Here is a 6610-nt window from a genome sequence, read left to right as displayed (position 1 = left end):
ATTCACATGGAAAAGAATGAAGTTACACCCTTACCTAACACTATATACAAAACTTAACTCAAAATGGATCAAGGACCTAAAACAATAAAACTCTTTAGAAGAGAACGTAGGGCAAAGCTCCAAGACATTGGATTTGGCAATGATTTCTGGAATATGACACCAAAGGCAGAGGTAACAAAAGAAAAAATAGACAAATGAGATTTTATTAAAATTTTGAAACTTTGTACATCAAAATACATTATCCTCAGAGTAAAAAGGCAACTCACAGAATGGGAGATAATATTTATTATATCTGATAAAGGATTAATATACAGAATATATAGAGACCTTCTAAAACTCAACAACCAAACAAACCAATTCAATAGGCAGGGGCCAGCCTCGTGGTGTGGTGGTTCAGGTTAGTGCGCTCCTTTAGCAGCCTGAGTTTGCAGGTTTGGATGCCGGGCGCAGACCTACACTACTTGTCAGCCACACTTTGGCAGCAATCCACATACAAGATAGAGGAATACTGGCACACGTGTTAGTTAGCTCAGGGCTAATCTTCCTCAAGCAAAGAAAAAAAAAAGAGGGATTGGCAATGGATGTTAGCTCAGGGTAAATCATCCTCAGCAAAATAAGAAAAAAAGCCAAAAAACCACAAAGGACTTGAATAGACATAGACATTTCTCCAAAAAAGATATATGCATGGCCAATAAGCACATGAAAAGATGGTCAAAATCAGTATCATTAGGGAAATTCAAATCAAAACTACAATGAAATAACACTTACATCCATTAAGATGGCTGTTTAGGAAAAAAAAAGAAAATAAGTGTTGATTGGAGAGGACACAGAGAAATTGGAACCCTTGTGCACTGTTGGTGGGATTATATGTAAAATGGTCCAGCCACTGGGAAAAATAGTATGGTGGTTCCTCAAAAAGTTCAAAGTAAAACTACCATATAATTTAGCAATTCTACCTCTGGGTCTATACCCCAAAGAAGTGACAGCAGGGTCTTGGAAAAATATTTGTACACCCACGCTCATAGCAGCACTTTCACAGTATTAAATAGTCAAAACGTGGAAAAAACCCAAATGTCCATCAAGTGACGAATGGCTAAGCAAAATGTGGTCTATACATACAATGGAATATGATTCAGCCTTAAAAAGGAAGGAGATTCTGCAATATGCTACAACATGGATGAATCTTGAGGACATTATACTACGTGAAATAAGTCAGTCCAAAAAGATAAATACTGTATGATTCCACTTAGATGAGGTACTTATCAGAGTAGTCAAAATCATAAAAACAGAAAGTATAACAGTGGTTGCCAAGGGCTGGGGGAAGGAGAGAACAGGGATTTATTGCTTTAGTAGGTACATTGTTGCAGTTTTACAAGCGAAAAAGAGTTATGGGGATGGATGGTGGGGATGGTTGCACAACAATGTGAATGTATTTAATACCACTGAACTGTACTCAAAAATGGTTAAGGTAAATTTTATGTATTGTGAATTTCATCACAATAAAAAAAGAGAAAAATAACAGTAATGACAACCTGGGAAAAGGCCTAGATGTAAGCACTGTTTGTTTTATTCTCCCCACTTACAAGGACAAATCACGGTCAAGATACAAGGACTCAGCATCAACAAATGATGCAGGGGCAGAGTTGAGTGGGGCCAGAATCCTGATTCTTAATATTGTGCGGGGCCTAACAGTAACTCAGTGCTGCCTTGGCTTTTTTCTCCTGGTTGCAAGATGGCTGCAGCAGCTCCTAGAATTATGTCCTTTGAGGGCAGGAAACAGAGGTCAACGCAGGGCAGAGAATTTCTCCTCACATGTCTCTCCCTTTTTATCAGGAGGAAAACCCTTTCTAGTAGTCCCTGGCACACTGCCCTTATAACTCACTAACCAGAACTGGGCTACACGCCCATTCCTCAGTAAGGGCTGAGTCCTTCCCTGAGAAAGGATCTCTCCCAATTCAACAAAACTGTAATTTTACTAATATGGAGAATGGAGGAATAGTCATCCGTTTTGATATACCATTCTTAAACCATCCCTTGGCCACTTCACCATTAGGACTATTTCCTAGTCCCATACCCTTGAAAAGCACATGTGAATATAAATTAATTCACTTTCTCCTGCATAAATGAATATAAATTCATTTACCACTCTGTTTGGGTTCCTGCTAAAACTGGTAATCAGAGCCACACCATCTGTTTCAGTTTCTTGAACTTTCCCCAAACAGAAAGTTTTCTCCTCAGGAGGAATTCTGGTACCAGCTCATTACAAATAAAAACCTATGTTTGGTATGATTTCAACTATTTAAAATAAGTAAAGAAAAGGTCTAGAAACAAATACACCAAAATGTGAACAGTGGATGCTTCTAGTGGGTGAGGTTATAAGCACTTTTAAAGAATACTTTTCTGCACTTGCCAAAATTTCTACTCTGAATACGCAAGTCTTTTACAGTTGAAAAGCGTAACTACTGCGTTGGTCACTCCATTTGCCCCTCCAGATCCATCCTTCTCCCTCTGCCCTGCTTTAGGTCCTAGGATACTATCCCAGGAGGCTGACCCACACGGACTGCATCGGCCCCTCTTGTTTGCTGGCTTCCACCTGGGTTTAGCCAACAGGATACACCAGCAGATGAGACAGGACAGGAGATTGGAGAATTTGTTCCCAGCTCCCACCAAACCCACTCTCTCTGTGTTCCTCTTACAGTCGAGTTGGCTCTACAGGGCTACAGCTCTTGCCAGAACCCAATCAGCGTTCCTGTGGGTCAACGAGTGGCAACAGTTTTCCACTGTTGTGTCCCTGGGCACTTCAGCATCTCTTGTTTCTCTTAACCCTGACCAAATGGTCTCTTCATTAACTCTGATGTGCCCTTTGAGATGCCGTCTTTTCTTGCCAAGACATTAACTTACAGCTCTATTAATAAACCTTTTGAAAGAAGACACATCTGTTCATTCAGAGTGGCATAAACTTGAAATAAAGTTGTGCTGATTCACTCAAATAAACACACAGCTATGTATATGCAGTTCTCGGCCCTTACACAGGAACAGGACCTGTCCTGTTCATACAACTGCCTGCTGATGGCTGGCACAGTAGTTTCCTCCCCAGCAGAAATGCCTCTAGAGCAGGAATCCAGGCCAGTTCTTAGCCTCCTGGATAGGGTCCTCGCCATCAAAAATTTTCCTTTAAAAGGTGCTATGTGCTATAATCTCTTTGGAAATTGGTTTTGCAGCATCTATTAAAGATCGATATAAGCATACCCTATGACCCAGCAATTCCATTCCACCAAAAGAAATGGGTACATGTATTCACCAAAAGGCATGCATATAATAGCATTATTTACAATAACCCCAAACTGGGAACTATCATATGGTGATATATTCATACAAAGAAATACAGTATTAAGAATGACCTACCGATACACGCAACATGGATGAACCCCAGATAATGTTGAAAAAAGCCAGACACAAAAAAGTACATGATTCCATCATTATAAAGTTTGAAAACAGGCAAAGCCAATCTCTAGGGGTAGAAGTCAGGAAAGAGGTTACTCTGGAGTAGCAGGGGGATAGTGCGGTAGCGTTCACATGTTGTTTGGGAAAACCATCATACTGTACACTTTATTTGAGGACTTTTCTGCATGTACATTGTATCTGAATAAAAAGTTGACATTTTTAAAAGTGCCATGTGTGGAATCCTCACATGTCAGAGACACTATGGCCCAGAAAACTCTGTTTCAGGGCTTCCTATGCCTAGAGTGGGCTTTATAAGAGGTAGGAGACTTTGCCTCTGTCTCCCAGTATCCAGCCCATGAGACAACTAGCACTCCTAGAGGCCACAGTCTAGAGAAGCAAGTACAGCTCAGAACTAGCTCTACCACCTGCCGTTAGGCCAGGGCCAGTGAAACAGAACGAGCCCTTTGGAGACATCTTGGTCTTTCCCAGCCCTCCGCCATCAGCTGTGTGGCCCTGGCAAACTCCCTTGCCCTCTCCAAGACTCAGGTCCTTCCTCTGGGAATTGAGGGAGGGTGTCAGAAGCCAGAGATCCCCAGAGCTCACGTAAGGCAAGTTTTAAAACACAGATTCCACGGCCCTACCCCAGATCTGAATCATAAGCTATGAGAGTGGGACTTGGTCATATTTTAAATCCCCAAATAATTCAGCGAGCCAGGTGTGGAAAACATGGCAAGGCATCATCTCCAAGGACCCTCCCAGCTTTTATTTACCTGGCATTTTGTCTCCACAGTTCTTGCGGCCTAGGGTCCTGGATAACAAAGATTGAGACAAAATAGCCCCCATCAGATGCGAGTTACCTAGGACTCTATTCTTTCTTTTTTAATTGGTAAATTTAATCCACTTATATTTACTCATTCTGCATTTTCTGTTTGGCGTATTTCCTTTTTTTTCTTTCTTTCTTACTTTCCAATAAATTCAGCAAGTTTTCTTTTGCGGGTATAAAAGGTTTACATTCTATTTTTGTTCTTAGGGTGGTTACTATTGCCTTAATATCCATTCTCATATTATATTTATACACCCTTATCAGCTTTTTTTTTCCCCTGAGGAAGATTCACTCTGAGCTAACATCTGTTACCAATCTTCCTATTTTTGCTTGAGGAAGATTCACCCTGAGCTAATACTTGTGCCAATCTTCCTCTATTTTGTATGTAGGTTACCATCACAACATGGCCACCAACAACTGGTGTAGGTCCATGGCTGGGAACTGAATCCAGCCCACTGAAGCAGAGAGTGCCAAACTTAACCACTAGGCCACAGGGCTGGCCCCTCCCTTATCAGCTTCTTAATCAGTATCTTTCCACAACAGGACAAATGCTTAGGCATACTTTATATTTCCTTATTATTATTTTTTTTTGGTGAGGAAGATTGACCCTCAGCTAACATCTGGGCCAATCTTCCTCTACTTTATGTGGGATGTTGCCACAGCGCGGCTTGATGAGCAGTGTTAGGTCCACTCCCAGGATCCAAACCTGCAAATCCCGGGCCACCAAAGCAGAGCGTGCAAACTTAACCACAACACCACTTGGCCAGCCCCTACATTTCCTTTTATCTCTTGCTCCCTGCTCTACCCCCAATCACATTATCTAGAATTTAGTTCTAGATAGATATATATTTTGTGCTTGACCTTTTTTTAAAAAATTTATTTTACTGAGGTCACATTGGTTTGTAACATTATATAAATTTCAGGTGTACATCATTATATTTCAACTTCTGTATACACTGCATCATGTTCACCACCGAAAGTCTACTTGCCATCTACCGTACCACACATACGTGCTGCTTTACCCGTTTTGTCCTCCCCTCTACTCATTCCCCTCTGGTAACCACTAATCTGTTCTCTGTATCTCTTGTATTTGTTTATTGTCCACATGAGTCAAGTCATACGGTAACTGACTTTCTCCATCTGACTTACTTCACTTAGCATAACACCCTCAAGGTCCATCCATGTTGTCTCAAATGGCATGATTTCATCTTTCTATAGCTGAGGAGTATATATATCTACATCTTTCTTATCCACTCATCCATTGATGGGCACTTCTGACCTTTTTTATTTTAACAATAAACTTTATAAAGATATTTAATCACCCTCACTTCCTATATTTCTCGCAACTTTGTCTGGATTTATTTCTAAGTACTTCTAAATACCTTTTTTTTTTTCCAGGAAGATTAGCCCTGAGCTAACATCTGCTGCCAATCCTCTTTTTGCTGAGGAAGACCGGCCCTGAGCTAACATCCCTGCCCATCTTCCTCCACTTTATGTGTGGGACGCCTACCACAGCATAGCCTTTGCCAAGTGGTGCCATGTCCACCCTTAGGATCTGAACCGACGAACCCCAGGCTGCCAAAGTGGGACGTGTGAACTTAACCACTGTGCCACCGGGCTGGCCCCTAATAACTTCTTTCAATTTGAGTCTTTATGTGGCAGACTTTTGAAACTTGTATCCCTGAGAACATTTTCATCTTGCCTTCACATTTAAATTCTATGTTCTTTTCCTTCAATACATAAAAAATATTAATCCAAGATTCTTGAATCCAAGTTTCACGTTAAGATGTAGCATGTCAGTCTGATACTGGTTCAAACTTTGTGGTGGATCTGCATTTTCTCCATGGAAGCCTTTAAGATTTTCTGTCTTTGACTACAGGCATACATTTTATTGCACTTCACAGATACTCTATTTTTTACAAATTGAAGGTTTGTGGCAAACCTGCAGCAAGCATGTCTCTCGGCACCATTTTTCCAAAAGCATTTGCTCACTTTGTGTCTCTGTGTCACATTTTGGTAATTTTCACAATATTTCAAACTTTTTCATTCTTATTATATTTGTTATAGTGATCTGTGATCAGTGATCTTTGATGTTACTATTGTAATGGTCTTGGGGTGCCATGAACTGCATCCATATAAGATGGTGAACTTAATAAATGTTGTGTGTGTTTTGACTGCTCCACTGGCCAGCCGTTCGTTCCCCCATCTTTCTCCCTCTTCCCAGGCCTCCCTATTCCCTGAGACACAACAATATGGAAATTAGGCTAATTAATATCCCTACAATGGCCTCTAAGTGTTCAAATGAAAGGAAGAGACACACATCTCTCACTTTAAGTCAAAAGC

At 40.8% G+C, this 6610-nt stretch overlaps 1 protein-coding gene across 1 annotated transcript in view; it reads right to left on the bottom strand.

The window, feature by feature from the left end:
* Positions 1–1215: 1215 nt before the first annotated feature.
* The window catches only part of KANSL3 (KAT8 regulatory NSL complex subunit 3), a 56673-nt gene continuing 51278 nt past the window's right edge, over positions 1216–6610 (bottom strand). The window contains exon 23 of the transcript XR_006888486.1: positions 1216–4252. The gene's annotated coding sequence lies outside the window, so the exon portion shown is untranslated. The remainder of the gene's footprint in view (positions 4253–6610) is intronic.

This window comes from Equus quagga, chromosome 5 (assembly GCF_021613505.1).
Source record: "Equus quagga isolate Etosha38 chromosome 5, UCLA_HA_Equagga_1.0, whole genome shotgun sequence".
Lineage (NCBI taxonomy): Eukaryota > Metazoa > Chordata > Mammalia > Perissodactyla > Equidae > Equus > Equus quagga.
The sequence above is the reverse complement of the archived record's forward strand: the minus strand, read 5'-3'. Positions and strand labels throughout refer to the sequence as shown.